This window comes from Choloepus didactylus, chromosome 23 (assembly GCF_015220235.1).
Source record: "Choloepus didactylus isolate mChoDid1 chromosome 23, mChoDid1.pri, whole genome shotgun sequence".
Classification (NCBI taxonomy): Eukaryota; Metazoa; Chordata; class Mammalia; order Pilosa; family Megalonychidae; genus Choloepus; species Choloepus didactylus.
In genome coordinates, this window is record NC_051329.1 from 2,521,756 (window position 1) to 2,544,149 (window position 22,394).

Here is a 22,394-nt window from a genome sequence, read left to right on the forward strand (position 1 = left end):
CTACGTCAGATGAAGACATCTTTAGAAGCTGGAAGGTCTGTAAAAGGGGGGGTTCTTTTAGGTATATCTATGACATCCATCAAGCGCACAAATCTTATGTGTTCAACCCAACGAAGTTTTCTATCTGTTTGCATTCATGAAGCGCCACTGAGTTACAGGAAGCAAATACTTCCAGCACCCCAGTCAGGGCTCCCCACCCTAGAAGGGGAATCACCAGTCTGGCTCCTAAAATTACAGGTTGGTTTGCCTGTTCTCCAACTTCACTTAGAAGGAACTGAACACTGCACACTCGTTCCTGTCTGGCTTCAACATTATGTCTGTTGAATGTATCCATGTTGCGGCAGGTGGCAGTAGCTCCTTCTCTTAAATAAAAATAATAAGTATTTAAAAGTGTATAAGGGTATGGATGAGTAGAAAAATGGGGATAAAAACTAACGGACAAATGGGGTGGGATGGGGGGATGATTTGGGTGTTCTTTTTTCACTTTTATTTTATATTCTTGTTCTGGTTCTTTCTGATATAAGGAAAATGTTCAGAGATAGATTGTGGTGATGAACGCATAACTATGTTATCATACTGTGAACAGTGGATTGTATACAATGGATGATTGTATGGTGTGTGAATGTATTTCAATAAAACTGAATTTAAAAAAAAAAGTATACCTATGTCGTAAAGATCAAAAAAAAAAAAAAGAAGTGTATAAGGAAGGCTAATGGAGTTCTGATTTTTCACATGATGACTAGGTGGGTGCCTTGTCTTTCCCCCAATGTCAGACTTCTTCTTTTCACAAAGCCTTTGTTTTTTGCTGCTGCCCTGAGCAGTCTTTGCCGGCCTCCAGAGAGGGGTCCTGGCCCCAGAGCGTCCCCCGCCAGAAGCAGGAACCACAGGTGTGTGTTGACTATTAGTCAGGTCCTGGCTCTTCATCTTCATTTGTGTCTGCTGTTCTCAGCAGGGGGCAATGTCGTCCCTCAGGGGACACTGGGCGATTTCTGGAGACATTTGTGGTTGTTGCCGCTGGTGTGAAGGGGAGCTCCTGGCACCCAGTGGCCAGGGATGCTACAAAACACCAGACAGTGCACAGGGCAGCCCCTCAACAAAGAATTATCTGGTCCCAAAAGCCAGATAGTGCAGTGCCAGGTGGAGATAGCTGTTTTATACCTTTAATCCATTTTGAAGGCCTCTGCCTCTGCATTTGACATCGCCAAGTCGAACTCCAAACCTCCTTCCTTTTTGCAGCTGCTTCCCAGGACTCCCCTCAGCAGAGACAGTGCAACCCTCTCTGCTTCCACGGTTAAGACCCTAAATCAGTGTTCTCCACCCTGAGCACCTGGAGAGGCCCTCAGCATCTGGGGCTTTGGAAAGCACTCCAGGAGATGCTGGGGACACCGGAGTTGGAAATCAGAGCTCTAGCCGTCACCTACCAGCACTGCCACATCTCTTTTATGAAGAATTTCCCACCCCACACACCTTCGGGGTCAGGAGCTGCATTTTATCAAGAGCCCAGGTGGCTCGTTCCGGGTTGCTAATGCTGCCGTTTTGCAAAACACCAGAGATGGATCGGCTTTTATAAAGGGGGTTTATTTGGTTACATAGTGACAGTCTTAAGGCCATAAAGTGTCCATCAACAGTAGGGTATCTTCACTGGAGAAAGGCCACTGGCATCCAGAAAACCTCTGTTAGCTGGGAAGGCACATGGCTGGCATCTGCTTGCTCCCAGGTTGTGTTTCAAAATAGTGTTCTCCAGAATGTCTCTGTGTCAGCTTCTCAGAGCAAACTCTGGGCTAGTACCTCCAAAACATCAGCAAATCTGCTTCCAAAGGCTGTCTTTGAAATGTCTCTGTAAGCTGCAGCTCCTCTCTCAGCTCCTGTGTATTCTTCAAAGTGTCTGTCTTGGCTGTAGCAAGCTCGCTCCTTCTGTCTGAGCTTTTATAGTGCTCCAGTGATTTAATTCAGACCCACCCTGAATGGGTGGGGCCAACACCTCCACGGAAATTATCCAATCAGAGTCATCACCCACAGTTGGGTAGGGTGCATCTCCATGGATACAAAGAATTACAATCTAATCAACACTGATACATCTGCCCACACAAGGTTGCACCAAAGATAATGGCGTTTTGGGGGACACAACACATCTAAACCGGCACATGACTCAAATGTTCATGGAAGCAGGTGAGCTCTGCCCTAGGGGACCAGGCCCTGCCCCCTCACCCCGTCCTTCTCCCCCCACCACTGCACCCCAGGATGCTCCCCCCCAGCCTTCCTCCGCTGGTCACCCCTCTCCTTGGCCCGGCTTGCTAGAGACCCCTCTCCCCGTCTCCTCGCCCCGCTCTGCTTTCTTCACAGCCTGCATCACTACCTGAAATTCCATCTTTTTCTTGGCTTACCTGCTTATTTTCTGCTTTCACCCTCGCCCAAGCAAGCGCGGGCTCTAGGAGAGCAGAACCTCTGCTTGTCCTGAACAGCACTGCTCACTGAGATCTTGGTAGATGCTCCCGCAGCTTTTTCTACACTTATCCAATAACATCCTGAATTTGGTTTGCATTGTTTTCTTTTTGTAGACCTCCCCTCTCCAGCTAGATTTTGGTCTTAATTGCAGGAACCACGGCCTGCATTTGCTTTCCCCCAGAGCACCTGAGCCTGGAGGCATCCTTGGTGGCGCACCATAAACATTTGTTGACGGTAAGCAAGGTGTTTCAATTCCGTTCTGTTTTAAAATAGCAAATAAAGTACCTGTTGAAGAGGCTGTGGTGAGCGGGGCGTGTGCTGTGACCGAAAGCCACAAGTCACCACCAGCCACGTTCAATACCGATGAGCAGAGATGCCGACTGAGGCAGGATGAATCATTTTAAATTTCACTTCTTTTCTCACCTGGGTAAGGGCAGGAGGGCATGGCCCGGGCACTGTGCAGTCGGAGAGAAAGCAAACTGCACAGGCTTTCCCTAGCGTGGGAGCTGTGCCCGGTCATCCCGCCCCGTGGTGTCATCCTGGGAAATGCCTGAGCCCCAGCCCTGACGGTGCGAACGGCACGGGGTAACCTCACGACGGCAGCGGGGCGTCGCAGTGGGGGGACAATGAGGAACCAACAACCCCACGCGTCCTCCTGCCTGATCTCTGACCTCTAAACGTTGCACCCAGGAACATCTTGTCCATCGAGGGATCCCTTTCTTTAGGTGATTTTAAAGATTGCCAGGAAGGTTGTTATCCTCACTCTACCGGAGGGAAACCAAGGCATTCGCCGAGCCTCTTGCTGAACAGCATCGACTGGAGCCGCGCGGCGGGCCGGGGGTGGACGGGGTGCAAATCAACTCCTTTCCCGGTGCCTGACCCGGTTCTGTTCCCACTTCCACACGAATCTCCAGTTTAACAAATGCTCAGAGGCAGCAAAGACCAGGGAGGAGGGATCTCAAGGTTTCTCTCTTGGCCTAACTGCTGACTGTGTCTCCAAACAACCTGAGCCCGACACAACACCTTCACAGCAGAAATGGTCAATAAAGCCCGGCTTATTATGAACCATTCAGAACAAAAATGCTGGGGATTGGGAGCCTGGGGTACTAAAGAGTGATCTAGCTTCTTGTCCATGGAAGGACCCCTTCAGGGGAGGGAAGGGGGAGAAACTTTGTAAACAGTGCGTGGGGCTTGGAGAAAGCGGCTCAGAAAGGAAAATGGAGCCGTTGGCTGCGGCTGGGAGGTGGGGAGCAGCTGCCCCCCGCCGGGCACTTGATGACTGATCCTGGGGTCTCCCGCTGGGTCCTGACTCACAGCCATTTTAAACGCAAATGCGGGGGGGCCCCTTCCAACCGGGCCCAAAGTGGGGGATTATAAAAAGGAATTCAAAGGCAAAAATGGCTTCTTTCTTTCTTTCTGCCCCCCACCCTTTATTTTTTTAAAGGGGATAGAAATATGGTTGGTTATTATCTCAAGTTATTGCTACAAAGAGTTTTGAAATTAAAAGATAAGCATGCCGAGGCAGCTCAATAATTTTCATAAAAGGGGACTTAAAACAGATGTGCCCTCTTTAATCGAGGCATGCTTGAAAGAATAGAATTGCATTTGTAACATAGCAGGAGGGAGAATCACACAGCCAGCACTGGCCTCCCGAGTACAGCTGTGTGCGATATCTGGGGGTACAGATAGCTGGCAAGGGCTGGGACAAGTGCTTTCATCTGCCTGGCCCGGGGCTAAGTGGCCGGCCTCTGTAAGCCAGACCTTTTGCTAACTAGATAATTTAATTTTTCTTTGAATTTATTAAATAAGCCACCATGCAGCGTGTGTTGATGTCGTACACATCACCAACCACATCTGCAAGGGAAGCCGGAATTGTAGTTGCCAATAACGTACCCTTCACTTCCTCTTTGCCAGGAGATGGCTTTTCAATGTTTTCTTCTCACAGTTGGCAGAAAGCAAATTCACTTTTAAATACCTTTAAAAAAAAATGTCAGAGTGTTGGAATGTTAGTTGTTCAGCTTTAGCCCCGTTTCATTCATCAGAACAACTAGTTTTGTTTCGTTTCTTACCAATCCATAGCTCTTTTGCACATTTCCTACTTGGCTATCCCTGAGTGATGCTAAAAGGATATGAAAATGATCAATCTGCGATGTCCTAAGAAAAGACACAAAGGCACACAGACTGACGAGAGTGGCTTTGACCAGTAAAAGAGGGAAACATTTAAACATATTTAGGAGTGACAAGTCCATGGAGAAATAGCAAGTGCTTGATTCTCTATTGTCCTTTTACAGTAATGACTTTTGAATAGGTAATATGTGCCAAAAGTAGCAAATTCCAAAGGTATGTACTGATAAGTCTTGATTTCACTCCAAACTAGTAAGTAACCCAGTAACTTCCCAGTTCCCCTGTCTGGAGACTGCCACCCTTACCAGGTTCTTATGTGCCTTTGTCCGAATAAGAAGACATGTCTGTCTGTCTGTACATATTTATCCATACACATATACAGTGTATACCCACATACATTTGTATATAATGTATATACACATATAAACAGTATATAAAAACATAGATAATTTGTATAAACACAAATATATACACATGTATGCACCTAGATAATGTGTATATAGTTACACCCACACTACACAATGGATATATAAAATTTATGTAGAAATACACACACAGATATCCTTTAGAAAATTACTAAGTCACACAGTGTAGAGCATGTCTTCACCCTCATGTTGTCCTGTGGTTTTACTGTCATACTCTGCAATTTTAAGTTTTAGAATGGTTTTTAACATTTTTAAACATTACACCAGTAACATAAGGATTAATGCTCGCTGTTCAGTTTAAATCATAAAAAATATACGAGGGGTAAAAAGCGGAAGTCCATCTTCGCCTCCCCCTGCCATGCCCGGAGTCCCCTTTTCTTCAGGGGATGATGGTTGCTAAGGCTGTGTTGTGTGTCTGTCTTCAGACCTTTTTCTCCGTATTGACCTGGATATGTGTAAACACAGCCAGATCAAGCTATTGCCTGCGACTTTCTCTTTCTCGTCTAAGGACAGGGACCCAGGATCTTTCCTCGGAGTCCAGGTGGGTCCCGTCCCATCTTGCTGACACCCTAAGGTGCCCAGCCCTGGAAGGTTCGTGAGGTTGGGGCTCGTGGAGAACACCCCTTACCTTCCCTGGGGTGGTTAACAAGAGCTGTCCAAACTCAGCCTCTTCTCAGCTGTGTGTGTGTGTGTGTGTGTGTGTGTGTGGTTGTTCCTTCCTTTTTAAATTCACATGGGTCTTCTGTTTCTTTAGTTCATCTAAGATACAACAGCAAAAAAGAGCTAGGCCTTTCTTTTGGTATTAATTACTAATTATCATAGTTGCCGTTTATTGAGCAAATCCAAGGTTCTGGTATTTTCCTCTCTACCATCTTTGATCCTCATAACAAGCTTTCACGATGATGTTCCTGCTCCCATTTTAGAGAAGGCCCTCAGGGCTGGGGGTGGTTAAGCCAGGATCCCACGTTCACACCATAATGATCTGGGTTTGAACGCAAGTGTCCCTGACAATTGAGTCTAAGCTTCCTCTGTTATTATCTTCTGCCTCTTGAACCTTTTCAAGAAAGGAAAAGACCCAATCTCTTTGATCACGTATTCAGTGTTTTAATTTTCAAAGTTGAAACAAGTCTGTTAGTTTGAAAGCTATTCCTGATAAGTATCGGAAGGCTCTCTGCTTCTGAGTTCATCCTTTTTTGGCTGAGCTTTTCTCAGCAGACTGTGGCCTCAGCTAAGCTCGAACCATCATCAGAGCTGCCCCTGTCCTCCCCTAAGAGTAATGTGTTGTGTGTGTGCTGTTATTACCAGGCTCTCCAGGTCACGTGGCAACTTCATGAATTACCAAAGGGAAGATTGGTCTCTTGTAGCCACAACTTGCACTCTCCTTGAAATGCTCACAGGTCACCTCTAGCATTTCAGAGTGTGGAACTGCTCACCGAAAGCACGTCATAACTTTATTTATGAGATCCCGTAAAGGCTGACAGCCAGCAAGGCAGAAGCTAAATGGCAACGACTTGGGAGGCAGCACCGGAGAGCACAGTCCTCTGAGCCTGGGTTAGCTTTGGGTTTCCGGCCACTGCTTAGGCAACGTTGGGCAACTGGCCACCTCTCTCTGAGCTGTTTCCCCATCTGCCTGCACCTTCAAATCCAACAGTGAGCACGGGGTCTTCTGCCCGAACCCGCTTCTCTCCACCCCTGCCCCTCTCAGTAAATGGCAACTTCCCCAGTCCACCGCTCCAGATGAAAACCGGGGAGACTCACACCTCACCTCCAAGCCATCGGCAATTCCAACAGCTTCCCCTTCAAAATACACCAACAGCGCCCACTTCACGGCTACCTCTCTGGTCGACGCCACCACCGGGACCCTCCACCCACCCCTGCCTCCACCCTGCTCTCCCTTAGGGACTTGGGCAGCCATCCTGGGACCCGGGATGCCAGTGAGGCTGAGAGGCTGAGCCGCCGCGTGAAGGACTGCAGAAGGGAACCATGCAAAAGATTTGGGTCCCAGAGGACACCTGGGGCCATTTTCTCTGCAAACTTCTGCTGAGCCACTTTGAATAGAGCCTTGTGCTCCTCGGAGCTGCAGGCTCCTGACTGATAGAGCTGGGTTTTACAAGTCATAATAGATTGTGACATATGTCAGATGCCGTGACGCTTCACTCAATCAACATGCTCATGAGGAAATACGTGAGAAGAGCTCTGCCCTAAGAGTCCGACTGTGTCAAATATAACCCAAGCAGCCACTCACTCCAACACAACATCCGGAGTCTTTACACCCTGAGTATTTATAATGGTGGAAAAGTGGATGTGATAGACTGTTGTGTAAACGCAGATACTGCATAAAATGACATTAAGGTGGAAAAAGCAGAAAAACATTATGTCTATATCACTGTAACTCTAACAAGATCAGTATAGAGTAAAAAGAGAACTCATATGAAGTTGATGTTTTTTAAAGTACTAGTTTCTACAAAATGTTCTGCATATAATTATAGATTCAAATTTTTAGTAAAGGGGGAAAATTCTCATAACTAAAGGAATGGACTATTCCCATTTATTTTTATTTTCAGCCATTTTCTCTTAAATACCTACTTTCACCAGCCTATTACCAAAGGAAGATAGTGATAAGTCCAGTTTTGCCGCCTCAAATAAGGACTGCACATGCGGGAGGTGTAGTGGTGGAGAGGTCCAGAGCATGGGCTCTGCAGTCACGGGGCCTGGGCCTGCGCCCCTGTCTCTGCCCTTGGTCCTGGACAGGCTCTCAACCTCCCAGGGAGAGGAGAAGATGATGATGGTGGTGATGGTGGAGTCGATGATGGAGCCACCTCATAAAGTAGCTCCAACCTCCCTGGGAGATGGAGAAGATGATGATGGTGGTGATGGTGGAGTCGATGATGGAGCCACCTCATAAAGTAGCTCCAACCTCCCAGGGAGAGGAGAAGATGATGATGGTGGTGATGGTGGAGACGATGATGATTGAGCCACCTCTTAAAGTAGCTCCAACCTCCCTGGGAGATGGAGAAGATGGTGGTGGTGTTGATGGTGGAGACAATGATGACGGAGACACCTCTTAAAGTAGCTCCAACCTCCCTGGGAGATGGAGAAGATGGTGGTGGTGTTGATGGTGGAGACAATGATGACGGAGACACCTCTTAAAGTAGCTCCAACCTCCCTGGGAGATGGAGAAGATGGTGGTGGTGTTGATGGTGGAGACAATGATGATGGAGACACCTCTTAAAGTAGCTCCAACCTCCCTGGGAGATGGAGAAGATGGTGGTGGTGTTGAAGGTGGAGACAATGATGATGGAGACACCTCAAAAAAGTAGCTCCAAATGTTAAATGAGTATGCAAACACAAAAGGATTCTCAGATAAGGATTTACTTTATTACATCTGTATAATGAATAACTTGGGTCTTTCTTTAATGGTTACTTTCAACATCAATTTTTATTGTATGATGTTTAAGGGCTAGATAGTATATGATACATACGTAATCCATGATCCTACAATATATGTTACATGTAATATGTGATACATACACCATGTGATACATTTAATACAGTAGAATATAAATTTAAGGGTACAGCAGGCACAGGTCCCACATACTTTTAGGAGCCCAGAAAACGTTTTAATTTCTTTTCAATCAGAAGAAAAAGGTGACTATAATCCAGCTTGGTTTATATCAATCTTTATAATAACACAGTCATAAAAACAAATTTTTTACAGAGGAACAGGCCCACGAAGGCAAAAATGTCCAGCTCCCACAAAAGTCATAACGCAGCTCTGATCAGATTTGGGGGATCAGGTGGATATTTCTTTGTTTCCCTTTTTTTTTCCCCTTTTAAAATTTTTACTGTGGTAACATATATACTGCATAAACTTTCCCATTTTAGCCACTTTCCTACGTACAATCCAGAGTGTCGACTACGCCCACAGTGCCGTACCACCATCACCACCATTCACTACCAAAACTCTGCCATCACCCCAGGCAGAAACCCCATCCCCATTAGGCGGTGACCCCCCATTCCCCACCCCCAGCCCTGGACTGCTGTAATCGCTTTCTGTCTCCATGAATTTGCTTATTCTAAGTATTTCGTATAAGTGAAGTCAAACAATGTCCCTCTGTGGGGCTGGATATTTCTTAAAACCATAGACGATATACTTTAAAAGCTTTAGATGGTCTTCTCCTGAAAGAAGAGTGCTAAAGACAGATATCACTGTCGGGAATTCCTGTTTAATCAATTTTGTGGTAAAATAAATAAACAAGTGCTCTCCTGTTAACCTTACCGCCTTAGAGATTGTAGAAGGAATTTATAAAGTAGCTGGCTGTAGTAATTCTTATGTACTAAGAGACTCGATCCATTCCATTTTGTAGCTTATATTTGGTGAGAATCTATCCACTTTTAATATTTTTTAACTGATGGCGCCCTGGCTTAGTGAGGGTTCCAGGCCCAGCTCTCAACATGGCCCCCGCTGCCTGCGTCTGGGGAACTGGAGGTGAGCTGGGAGCACTTGGAGGGCCTGAGCTGGGAGCACTTGCAGGGGCTGAGCTGGGAGCACTTGCAGGGGATGAGTTAGTGCACAGCTTCTTGATGCCCTTTTCAGGGCCGGGGATGGGGAGAGCAACTGCAGACGTGAAAACACCAAGGACGTGGTTCTCTCCCATGGGTTGAGAAACACCACCCCAACTTCACTTCTGCCCCAAACGAGCCCCCTGTGGACTGAAGACAGGAAAGGAGGAGAGGAAACAGGCCTGGGGATCTCGGCCCCCCATCCTTGCAGACCCTTCACACGGTGTCCTCATGTGGGAGCCGCCGTAGCTTCTGGACTTCTGCTTAGGACACGCGTTGCCCGCAGAGCTGAGATTCTCAGAGAAAGGGTGGGTTTCCCACTGTTTCCCCCTCACCTGGCTGTGAGGGCAGGAACGGGGCTCAGGAGACCTCAGTCGGGTAAGTGATGTCACCTCCTGTAGAGAAGGGGTTTTGTCCCTTGCTTTTCTCTCTGGGGTCAGGGGTGACCTTGGGGACCACCGGCTTCTCTACAGGAACGGCATGCTTACACATCATGATGCTGCTTTGCTCTCGAGAGGGGATGAGGATGCTGCCTTCTGTTGAAATGTCACTCTGCAGATGATGGAGATGGTGCTTGTTCTCTGGTCACTGGATCCAAAGTGCTTGTTGACGTTGATGCTTTGGATACAGGTCATGGAGGTGACTCATGATCTGCTCTGGAAGGACTGACAGCCACGGCCAGCACGGTCACCTGGTGAGCCAGGGGCCCTTATGCCCCCGTGACGAAGGGGCTGGCAAGGCACTGGGGCTGACCGTGTGGCCGCGAGGTCGGGGAGACTGGACGCAGCAGCCTGATCCATCACCTGCGCCCACAGCTCTGCAGCAGAGATGAGCAGGGAATGTTCTAGATGGCTCCTGCTGTCGAAAGTCATCAGCACATGCTTTGCATGCAGTCGCATCTATGTTTAGATGAGGCTCTACCTGCCATTTTCTCTCCATAGGTCTTTGAGTTAAAGAAGGAGAGGGGGTAATAAACCTGCGTTGCATTTTTGTTGCATGGACTTGAGATAAGGCCTGTGGCAGGCAGAGGGCACGGGGCGGCCTTCTGCAGGCGTCGGTGTCTACTCCGATGGGGTTTGGGATGTGGGAACACAGCCTAGGGCCGCTGACGGACCCCTTCCTGGTTTTGAACCTACTCAGCGACCATCTGCTCTCACCTCCCCCAGCCCTAATGAAACAGATTAAGAGATTATTTTCCTTAAAAAAAAATTCTCATCATTGAGCACTTTGGCCAGTGAACAGGTGCTGATCTATTTGTTCCTGAAGGAAAATTTTTAAAAAAGGGGACTTCACTCACACATCCACCTCATGTTCATCTGTAAGAATATATCTCGACAATGATGGCAGACCATTGTTTTACTTCAAAACCCATCCTGTGTTCTCTGTTGCCCACCCCCATGAAAGGGATGTGTACAGTGTAATTGTACCACAGTTATTAGATTATGAAACTTTAGTCATGCTCTGATTAAAACCAATCTATCCTCGACAGTACAAGGTCCAGAAATGAATTTCAAGATAATCACTTTGATAGCTGGTGTTATTTATTCTCTCCATGTACACATTTTACCGAAATGTTTAAATTATTTCAGTTGGATCCTTAAAAATGAGAATGAGATCTACAGCTTACATTACTGGTGTTTTATGGTCAATTTCATATCAAGTTACATTATGCAGCAGATTAAAGATCTTGATACTGTTTATCTGCAGTATAAATTGCTTATAAACACAGTTTCCAAGGCTGGAAGACATCATAAAAAGGGGAGGCATGTGGTCTGACAGAAAGCAAAGGAGAGAAATAAGAAGATTCCGAGATTCTGAGGAAAGGAGAAATGAGAAAACTCCGAAACCAGTGTTGGAAACCATAAAGCACTTGATACGGGAAAATATTATTATAGTGAATGCAGAAAAGTCACCCAAGGGGCTCCCCAAGCCAGTTCTCTTTCTTGCGGGGTCCCTATGCATCTAAGTGCAGCCTCCTTGTGACGTCTGCTCAGTGGAATGTGACAAGCTCCCGGGATCTTCTGAGCTCTCCCCTCCCCTCCTGCCAGCCAGAAGTGGAGAGCCTGGGGGGCACTCTGCCGCTGCCCCTGAGGACAGCTGCCCAGGAGAGCTGCCCGGCAGGTGCACCCCCATCGGGCCTCCATGAACAGGGATAAACTTCTGCTGTGTTCGGCCACTGAGGTTCTGGATTGTTTGTTACAGCAGCTGGTCCATCCTGACAAATGCAAGCAATGGGAATTTTGCATATTATTCGAACCATGTAATTAAAACACTTTTAACTTCCCTTCATCATAAAGAGAATAAACGGCAAGTTTCTGGTCTTCATATTTCACATATATGATTTCTTTAAAGGCCATAAAAGTCATTTTGCTAAAAATAGAAATTCCCAATGGATACTGTAAATTTAGATTCTGTCTCCTAACCGTGTGTGTGTGTGGGGGGGGGGGTGAAACAACAAAACAATAATTTCCCCCAATGCAGCAGTCGATGATGCATTTTTATGTCTACAATTCAAAATCTTAGGAATAAAACCACCTGGTAGACTACAAGTTGTCAATTCTTGTGATTCTGACACTCAATTTTTACTTTCATAATTCAGAAATTACTTGCGTATTCAACGATTACTAATTCAGAAGTTACTTGAGTGGTTGGTCAGTTGGTTGATGAGTTTGCTGGTTGGATCCAGATTTGCTAATTCATCAATTACTTCTGTGCTCCGGATTCATGGCTAAAGTCAGGGTTAGGAGCTGCCCTTATGGTTGAGTGCTGTGGTGTGCAGGGAGGTGTGTGTGTGTATGCACATGCGTGTGTGTGTTTAGTCTGTGAACATGAAAGATAATGTCGTGACCCACTGTTTCCATTTCAAACAGGGTAAGTGCACGTGACCTTCACAAGCCACACCCCCGACCCCAATGGCACCCTGGAAAGCCAGAAGTCCTGATAGCCAACTGTCTGCAATAACCGCAGGAATATCACTAGAAATATGTTTAGTAGCTTAGAGTGAAAAGCATAACGCATGTCTACAAAAGTGTATAAAAATAAGATCAAATTTTTTTCAAGCATGACTTTGATAAGAAATGAAAAAGTAAACACCAGAAATCTCCCACTTAATTAAAAATTATATGACTAACAGAAAGCTCATGCCGGTGGAGAGACAGTGGGTAGCTAGCAGCCTTCCTACACGTTCCAAATCTCCAATTTCCTTCCGGTAAAATGGCAGGCATTAAGCAACTCAAGCTCACAGAGCAATGATGGTTGGTGCGGGGAACCTGTGCTAGGTTACGCCAATAACCGCCAGCCCCCCAGGATGCTAGCTCAGAAATTTTTGTATGTTCTCAGGAGACAGAAATGAATGATCATCAAAGGCAGTGGAACTCAGCATGCCTGTCATAAGCCTGAAGTTACAACTTAGACATGCAATAGAGAATATCGTCGGCGCCTCTCCAGTGCATCGCCTGCAGTAATTAAAAACTTGATCCCTGCTGTTTTATCATCTCATTAGCAAGGGGGCACCAGACTTTTATCCTTGTTTGTCAGGAATCAAACATACCAGAGGAACTCTGATTATAAATTGATGAAAGTAAAGTTAAACTTTTAAATAAGAGAAGTGACTGTTCACTATGTTTTTTTGAAAGCTGATTAAAGAGATCTATTTTTTTCTCTCTCTCTAAAAATAATACCTCAATCCGGCCTTGAATTGTAGGGGTCATCCCTAGGATTGCCACACGCGATGCATTTTGTAAAGCGCTTTGTGAGCTGCTGTGATTTCAAATAAATAAGAGTCCTGAAAAAGTTCCTGAAAGCAGAGATGCAGAGAAGGCGACCCTTTCAAGGCCTTTGATGAAGCTGAAACGGCCTCGACACCGCTCATTTGTGCACGTGTCGCGATGCCTTTCGTGGAGGGCGGCTGAGTGGCCGTTTAAAAGCCAGGCAGGCGTTCTGCTTATTTTAATGACTTGTCTTTGTAAATGAGGACAGGTGAGGCGCCGGGGGCCCAGGGCAGGCAGCTCGTCTCTGCAACCATCATTTCCAAAATGAAAAATTCCCTCCAGAACCTATTTTGTCTTTGTTGGGCCCAAAGAATTCCAGAATTCTAAGACTTGACTAGAAGCCTAATCTACGCCACAGGACAAATGGGCAGTTCGGGGTATTTTATTTTATTTGAAACATCTGCTGCCCGTGATTACTTAATCAGTGATGCATTCTACGCATATTTACTGAGAACCTGCCGTGGTCTCTGCCAGGGGCTGGGATAGGAAGAAATTAGACTGAGCTCCTGCCCTCCAGTGACTTTAAATCTTCCCTCTCTCCACACTCTAAGGAAGTCCCGGGCTACGTGGTTTGAGGAAGAATAATCAAAATCACTTAAGTTTTTTTAAAAAAAGCAAAATATTCTCCACCTCAGCACTAACGATATTATGAACCCACAGTTCCCTGCTGCGGGGGCTGCCCTGTGCATCGGAGGATATTAGCAGCCGACCCGCCCCCACCCACCAGATGTCCGGACAGCCCCCCACGCCCCTGGAGAGCCCTGGACCCCCGTGTGTGCCCTGCAGTGCCATCTGTGACCTGCCCTCAGCACTGGGGACGCAGCGCCCACCCCTGGAAGGGCACCGGATTCTGATTTCATAAAAAGCAGTTTCCTCTCCTAGTGAGCGGGGAACGGGGCACAGAGCGTGATTTATTTTTCCCGTACAGCCTTTTGTACCTTTTAAGTTGCGTGCCCTGTGGCAGTGTTACCTATTCCAAACCAATGAACAAACGAATGAATGAATAATTCAAGCCCAGGCTTTCAGAGATGAAAACATGACTAGCTAAACTGATCAATAAACAAGAGCATCAATAACTCAATACGTTATGCTGAGGAACCTTACAAGTTCTTTACCTGGATCCAAAAATAAACAAATAGTAGTTAAGTAACCCTGATGATACAAGTATAGAATTCATCAGAATTATTCCAATAAAAAATAAAAGATTAGGCTTTACAGTGATAAAGCTAGGTGTTTCAGATGGCATATATATATATATATATTTATCATTGTAAGCAATATCAGCGAAGTATTTTTTCCCCACCTGGCAAACGAAAGTCCTGTGTCTCCGCTCCGCAGGGGAGAAACTCGAGAGACGGTAAAGAGACTTCCATTCTGTAAGTTTGGGTTTTGCCCTCTCCGTGGGGCGGCTGCTGCAGGTGTGGACGGGCTCTTGGGCCCTCACGGAGCAGCGTCTGCCAGCTTTTGCTCGCTCTACCAGTCCTGAGGGGCTGCCAGATTTACAGAACCACCCTTGTGGTAACCGGCAGGTCTGCATTGGATGAGCCGTGGTGCTGTTACAAGCGGATGGAGTTGTACGACATGTGGTCTTGGAGTTGGCCTGGGGTTCGAAGAAGGCTGTGAACCAGGAAGGGAGCACCTGGCCGTGCCAGGCAGTGTTGGCAAGACACTGCATTCTGGAACCACAGCCACTTCATCGCTCCCGCAAAGGGACGGGGCTGGATGATTCCAAAGCCCCATCCAAATCCCAACGCCCTACATTTCTAGGTAAGGTACCCTATGCAGTGAAGACTTCAATGAGGGAAAACAGTTTTCCTTCCCGAAGCTAAATCGGAAAATAGCTTATTAAATTGATAACAGTATTTAAAATTCACTATGATACTGAAAATACTTTGCTTTTTGTTTTTCTTTTTGTAAGACTCTCCTCCAGAATATGGCTTTCCCCTTGATACCGTATAGATATTTAGTGTTACAGTCTCACCAAATTCACAGGTAACATGAAGAGTAGAAATATCAAATATTATGAATAAAATAATCAGGATCCCCAAACAATTTGAGAGTCTATAGCTGTGGGCTGAATGGAGCGAGAGGAAACTTTGCAGAGATCATTATAGTCAGTTGTGCTATAATGTGGCACATGTCTGCATTCACTCAAACCACACGATAAGAACCACAGGCTTGCCTAAAGCTGTGCCTAAGAGTCACCCCCAGGAACCTCTTTGTTGCTCAGATGTGGCCTTTCTCTCTAAGCCAACTCTCCAGGTGAACTCACTGCCCACCCCCCTATGTGGGACATGACAACCAGGGGTGTAAATCTCCCTGGTAACACGAGACATGACTCCCAGGGATGAGCCTTGACCTGGCATCGTGGGATTGAGAATGCTTTCTTGACCAAAAGGGGGAAGAGAAACAAAACAAAGTTTCAGTGGCTGAGTGATCTTAAACGAACTTGAAAGGACATTCTGGAGGTTATTCTTATGCTTTATATCAATATCCCTTTTTAGTTGTTAGTGTATTAGAATAGCTAGAAGGAAATACCTGAATCTGTTGAATTGCAATACAGCAGCCTTGATTCTTTTTGATAATTGTACAGCTTTTATTATGTGACCATGTGATTGAGAAAACCTCATGGCTGACTCCCTTTATCTAATGTACGAGCAGATGAGGAATAAAATAAAGACAAATAAATAATAGGGGGCATGGGATGTTTGGGGTGTTCTTTTTTATTCTTATTTTATTTGGGGGGAGTAATAAAAATGTTCTAAACTAGATGGTGGTGTTGAATGCACATCTATACAATGATACGGCGAGCCATTGATTTTATCCTTTGTATGGACTGCATGGTGTGTGAATACATCTCAATAAAATTGCATTAAATAAAAGAACCACAGGCTTAGGGGAAATGGGGTTAGGTGCATGACACTCAAAAATGTTGTCAGGGACACACAAAAAAAGACAGGAACCCAATAAAAACAGTGGCACCGCTTTCCACATATTAAATAGTTAGGAAATAGATACATGTTACAGTAAATGGGGGGCCTTACCTTGGGAAAGGGGGAGCTTGCTGACGGCAGTGGACCCAGGAGGGTTGAAGCTCACGAGTCCTGGAGGAGTTGTGGGCACAGCCTCACCTAAAACGGGAAGGAAAGTCGTATCAGCAGACGGGGGTGGGGTGGCTCATTACAAACCAGGGAGTGAGGGAGCTGGTGGGTGCTCCGATGTGTACGTCAGCCTCTCACATATCCCCCTCCCGCCGGTGCAGATGGGTGCAGTTTTCTGCGTTCACTTAGTGTTTCCCACAGATAAAACCTCCCATAAGCAAATGTGAACTTTGTTTATATTCAAGGAGACTCCCAATGTATCAATCACAGTGGAACAAATTCACAGTTTCAAAGCAGAAATTAAAGCAGAACTGACTGTGTAATATCCTATACTTGGAATAAAAAAATAAGGAAATTAATCACCAGAGCTTACATTTGTACCCGGCATACTGCCAGCATTTATAATTGTTAGCTCTTTTTACTCTAACCACTTCTGAGAGGTGGATACAGTTTTCATTATCCCATTTTACAGATGAGGAAATCAGGCATGGAGATGCCCAGGATCACTCAGCTGTCAGTGATGGAGTTAGGATTTGACTCCAGTGAGTTGGTCTCCAGAGTCTATACTCCAGGATGGGAAAGACATGGGTAGAAGGAGCATGTGTAGGAAAGTATGATGTTAATTTCATGGTCACCTTTGCTAGGTTATGGTGTCCAGTTGTTTGGTCAAATAAGCACCGGCCTGATTATTACTGTGAGGGTATTGAGGAAGTGCATTTACATCATTGGTCAGTTAATTGCATCTACAGCTGATTGCATCTACAACCAACAGAGGAGATTGCCCTCAGCCAGGAGAGAATGTCTTCATCCAATCAACTGACGGTCTTAAAGTTAGAACTGAGGATGGCAGAAGTCAGGAAAAAAAAATTCTGCTTCTTTTTCAGCCAGTCGGCTTCTCCTGGGGATACTTCACCTTCACTGGGGTCTCCAGTTTCTGGCCGGCCCTACAGAATTTGGACTTGCCATCCCCACAGTCACATGAGCTGATGTGTATACTATTTCTCCTATATCCTGCCACTTCTGCCTCTCTGGAGAACCCCCCTGACTGATTCAAAAGGCTTAGAGATTTTAGAGTCCTTCAGACTGAGCACCACACATCAACAGTGTGCCGTAACCATAACAACAACAAAAAGAATCCTAGCAGCCTTCGTGGAACGTCGGCGTAAAGAAGGAAGCAAGCGATAAGCCTGTCCGTTCTCCTCAGGACATACCAGACCGCAGCACGAGGGCCTGTTCCGGGAATGACACTCTAAGGGGAGGGTATAAATAAACAGGATTTAAGGGGATATAAATAAACCCATATCCAAGGGAAAGTAAGCAAGATGGGGAAGGAATTTAAAACAACGTCAGCTGAGAAGCTGTGAAGGAACTTTTAATATTTAGAAGAGAAAACGCAGGGTCACTGGGAGGGTCTTCTTGTAATATTTGAAAGGTTGGAAAATGTTGCTTCCTGCCCCCATGAGCCCAGGGAGTGGAACGGGACGAGTGCAGCAGCGAGTCACCGTAGCCGAGCGTCGCTCGGTCCCAGGCGCTCTGCTGCACCGTCGCAATCACTCCCAGTGTGGCCCCACGTCACAGGTTCTGACGATCGTCCCCATCGCAGAGAAGAAGAAATCGAGGTGACTGAGATTAAGGGATGTGCCCCGAGTGGGGATTTGACCCCACACTGTTTGACTTCAAAAATCTGAGTTCTTAACCCCCAAGCAGAAGAAAGCAAAGGGAAACAGATTTTGACCCCCAAACAGGAGAATGTTCTGGAAGTCAGAAGGGCTCCAAGCCAGCCCGAGCTTCTCCTGGAAAGTTGGGGTTTTCTAGTTTGAATAACCGCTTGGCAGGGCTGCTTAAAGGATATCCAGGAACAGGGTGGGCAGGAGTAGGTTTAATATGAGCTCCACGCTGGCTTTCTGTGGCTCTAATAGTGAGCAGACAAAGCAGGTTTCCAACGAAATACAATGAAAAAAAAAAACAAAAAAACACAACAATAGCAGCACGCAGGGACTGGCATAAACTTGTCGATGTCTTCAATACTCAGATATGCCTGGGTAGAGTTTCGTACTAATGTGATCCAGTGGAAAAGATTCATTTCCATTTTGAGAGGTGTAATTTCACTGTGTCTCTGTAAGGTAGAAATATAAACTAAAATGCAGGGGAGATTAAATGTATGTTTAAAATACCTTTGCTTGTGGAAACTTGCAAATATAAGTTGATGGACCTTTAAAAGAGTCCCTCCCATCTTAAAGCAAAACAAAACTTTAAAAAAAAATTCCTTCCTGGCATTCAGTTTTCCCTCAGCCATTGCCTGGTCTCCTCCCCGCTTCACGGTAAATGGGTGAAGGAGTTGAATGAGCTGCATTTCCTCTCTCGCCTCTCTTTACTGACGTGCAGCACCCTGGCTTCCTCCCCAGCCGTCCTCTCCCTCCCCAGCCATCCTCCTCCTCCCCAGCCATCCTCCTCCTCCCCAGCCATCCTCCTCCTCCCCAGCCGTCCTCTCCCTCCCCAGCCATCCTCCTCCTCCCCAGCCATCCTCCTCCCCAGCCATCCTCTCCTTCCCCAGCCATCCTCCTCCTCCCCAGCCATCCTCTCCCTCCCCAGCCATCCTCCTCCTCCCCAGCCATCCTCCTCCTCTCCAGCCATCCTCCTCCTCTCCAGCCATCCTCTCCCTCCCCAGCCATCCTCCTCCTCCCCAGCCATCCTCTCCCTCCCCAGCCATCCTCCTCCTCCCCAGCCATCCTCTCCCTCCCCAGCCATCCTCCTCCTCCCCAGCCATCCTCCTCCTCCCCAGCCGTCCTCTCCCTCCCCAGCCATCCTCCTCCTCCCCAGCCGTCCTCTCCCTCCCCAGCCGTCCTCTCCCTCCCCAGCCATCCTCCTCCTCCCCAGCCATCCTCCTCCTCCCCAGCCATCCTCCTCCTCTCCAGCCATCCTCTCCCTCCCCAGCCATCCTCCTCCTCCCCAGCCATCCTCCTCCTCCCAGCCGTCCTCTCCCTCCCCAGCCATCCTCCTCCTCCCCAGCCATCCTCCTCCTCCCCAGCCATCCTCTCCTTCCCCAGCCATCCTCCTCCTCCCCAGCCATCCTCTACCTCCCCAGCCATCCTCCTCCTCCCCAGCCATCCTCTCCCTCCCCAGCCATCCTCCTCCTCCCCAGCCGTCCTCTCCCTCCCCAGCCATCCTCCTCCTCCCCAGCCATCCTCCTCCTCCCCAGCCATCCTCTCCTTCCCCAGCCATCCTCCTCCTCCCCAGCCATCCTCCTCCTCCCCAGCCATCCTCTCCTTCTCCAGCCATCCTCCTCCTCCCCAGCCATCCTCTCCCTCCCCAGCCATCCTCCTCCTCCCCAGCCATCCTCTCCCTCCCCAGCCATCCTCCTCCTCCCCAGCCGTCCTCTCCCTCCCCAGCCGTCCTCTCCCTCCCCAGCCATCCTCCTCCTCCCCAGCCATCCTCCTCCTCCCCAGCCATCCTCCTCCTCCCCAGCCGTCCTCTCCCTCCCCAGCCATCCTCCTCCTCCCCAGCCATCCTCCTCCCCAGCCATCCTCTCCTTCCCCAGCCATCCTCCTCCTCCCCAGCCATCCTCTCCCTCCCCAGCCATCCTCCTCCTCCCCAGCCATCCTCCTCCTCTCCAGCCATCCTCCTCCTCTCCAGCCATCCTCTCCCTCCCCAGCCATCCTCCTCCTCCCCAGCCATCCTCTCCCTCCCCAGCCATCCTCCTCCTCCCCAGCCGTCCTCTCCCTCCCCCAGCCATCCTCCTCCTCCCCAGCCATCCTCCTCCTCCCCAGCCGTCCTCTCCCTCCCCAGCCATCCTCCTCCTCCCCAGCCGTCCTCTCCCTCCCCAGCCGTCCTCTCCCTCCCCAGCCATCCTCCTCCTCCCCAGCCATCCTCCTCCTCCCCAGCCATCCTCCTCCTCTCCAGCCATCCTCTCCCTCCCCAGCCATCCTCCTCCTCCCCAGCCATCCTCCTCCTCCCCAGCCGTCCTCTCCCTCCCCAGCCATCCTCCTCCTCCCCAGCCATCCTCCTCCTCCCCAGCCATCCTCTCCTTCCCCAGCCATCCTCCTCCTCCCCAGCCATCCTCTCCCTCCCCAGCCATCCTCCTCCTCCCCAGCCATCCTCTCCCTCCCCAGCCATCCTCCTCCTCCCCAGCCGTCCTCTCCCTCCCCAGCCATCCTCCTCCTCCCCAGCCATCCTCCTCCTCCCCAGCCATCCTCTCCTTCCCCAGCCATCCTCCTCCTCCCCAGCCATCCTCTCCCTCCCCAGCCATCCTCCTCCTCCCCAGCCATCCTCCTCCTCCCCAGCCATCCTCTCCTTCTCCAGCCATCCTCCTCCTCCCCAGCCATCCTCTCCCTCCCCAGCCATCCTCCTCCTCCCCAGCCATCCTCTCCCTCCCCAGCCATCCTCCTCCTCCCCAGCCGTCCTCTCCCTCCCCAGCCGTCCTCTCCCTCCCCAGCCATCCTCCTCCTCCCCAGCCGTCCTCTCCTTCTCCAGCCATCCTCCTCCTCCCCAGCCATCCTCCTCCTCCCCAGCCATCCTCTCCCTCCCCAGCCATCCTCCTCCTCCCCAGCCATCCTCCTCCTCCCCAGCCATCCTCTCCCTCCCCAGCCATCCTCTCCCTCCCCAGCCATCCTCCTCCTCCCCAGCCGTCCTCTCCCTCCCCAGCCATCCTCCTCCTCCCCAGCCATCCTCTCCTTCCCCAGCCATCCTCCTCCTCCCCAGCCATCCTCCTCCTCCCCAGCCATCCTCTACCTCCCCAGCCATCCTCCTCCTCCCCAGCCATCCTCTCCCTCCCCAGCCATCCTCTACCTCCCCAGTCATCCTCCTCCTCCCCAGCCATCCTCTACCTCCCCAGCCATCCTCCTCCTCCCCAGCCATCCTCTACCTCCCCAGCCATCCTCCTCCTCCCCAGCCATCCTCTACCTCCCCAGCCATCCTCCTCCCCAGCCATCCTCCTCCTCCCCAGCCATCCTCTCCCTCCCCAGCCATCCTCCTCCCCAGCCATCCTCCTCCTCCCCAGCCATCCTCCTCCTCTCCAGCCATCCTCCTCCTCTCCAGCCATCCTCTCCCTCCCCAGCCATCCTCCTCCTCCCCAGCCATCCTCTCCCTCCCCAGCCATCCTCCTCCTCCCCAGCCGTCCTCTCCCTCCCCAGCCATCCTCCTCCTCCCCAGCCCTCCTAGTGGTCCTGTCTCTCCCCGGTCATCCCCTCCCAGCCCCCAGTGGACCAGCCTTAGTTCTAAGCTACATGATGGAGCCTCAGTTTTGGAACCATCCATTGCTTTCTAAGTGGTCTGTGCAGTAGGTTTTGCTTGGCATCTTTCACTCTTGGTTTCTTCCCTCTCCTCTCTGGATAGTCATTCCTAGCTTCTTTTGCTGGCTCCTTTTTCTTCGCCCATCCACCGACATGTGGCTGTTTCACAGTTCCACCAGTTTTCATCTTGTCCTATTGTACGCTCTTTCCATCCCAGCACCCTTTGAGGATTTCTTCTTCTGCCTGCCCTTAAGTAACGGGAGGCTTAAGGGTCCTTCTGGGTTCTTCTAAGCAATGGAGCAACCTTGTCTAGTCCCATGGCATCAGACACCATCCTTTTGGGGATGTCTCAGCTCCTTGACTCAGCTCTCCCTGAGCTACAGAGCCATGTCCAATGAGAAGTGCACATCTCCTCTTCACTGTCCCCAGAGAGCGTAACTCCACAGTCCAAGGTGCAGCTCATCCCCTCCCTGCAGCCTTCTGTCTCCATTGCCTCCCACCTTGGTCTGCCCAGAAATGTGTGAATCATCCTCCATTCTTGCCCTTCATCCCTCTGTCTGTCCGAACAGCTCGTTCTATCTGTTCTACCACCAAACACCAAACAACCAGCCCACCTTTCTCTGTCCTCATTGCCTTTGCTCCAGCTCGGGGCTTCAGAAGCTCTTTGCCACCACCCTGTCCTCTGCTCGTCCCTCTAATCTCATCTCCAGCCGCCGCACCCTTACCCCTACACCCAGC

At 49.0% G+C, this 22,394-nt stretch overlaps 1 protein-coding gene across 1 annotated transcript in view; it reads right to left on the minus strand.

Moving 5' to 3' along the window:
- The window catches only part of PIWIL1 (piwi like RNA-mediated gene silencing 1), an 83,512-nt gene extending 67,123 nt beyond the window's left edge, over nucleotides 1-16,389 (minus strand). The window contains exons 1-2 of the mRNA XM_037817071.1: nucleotides 16,372-16,389; nucleotides 4,339-4,420 (exon numbers count right to left, since the gene is read on the minus strand). The gene's annotated coding sequence lies outside the window, so the exon portion shown is untranslated. The remainder of the gene's footprint in view (nucleotides 1-4,338; nucleotides 4,421-16,371) is intronic.
- Between the last annotated feature and the right edge of the window lie 6,005 nt (nucleotides 16,390-22,394).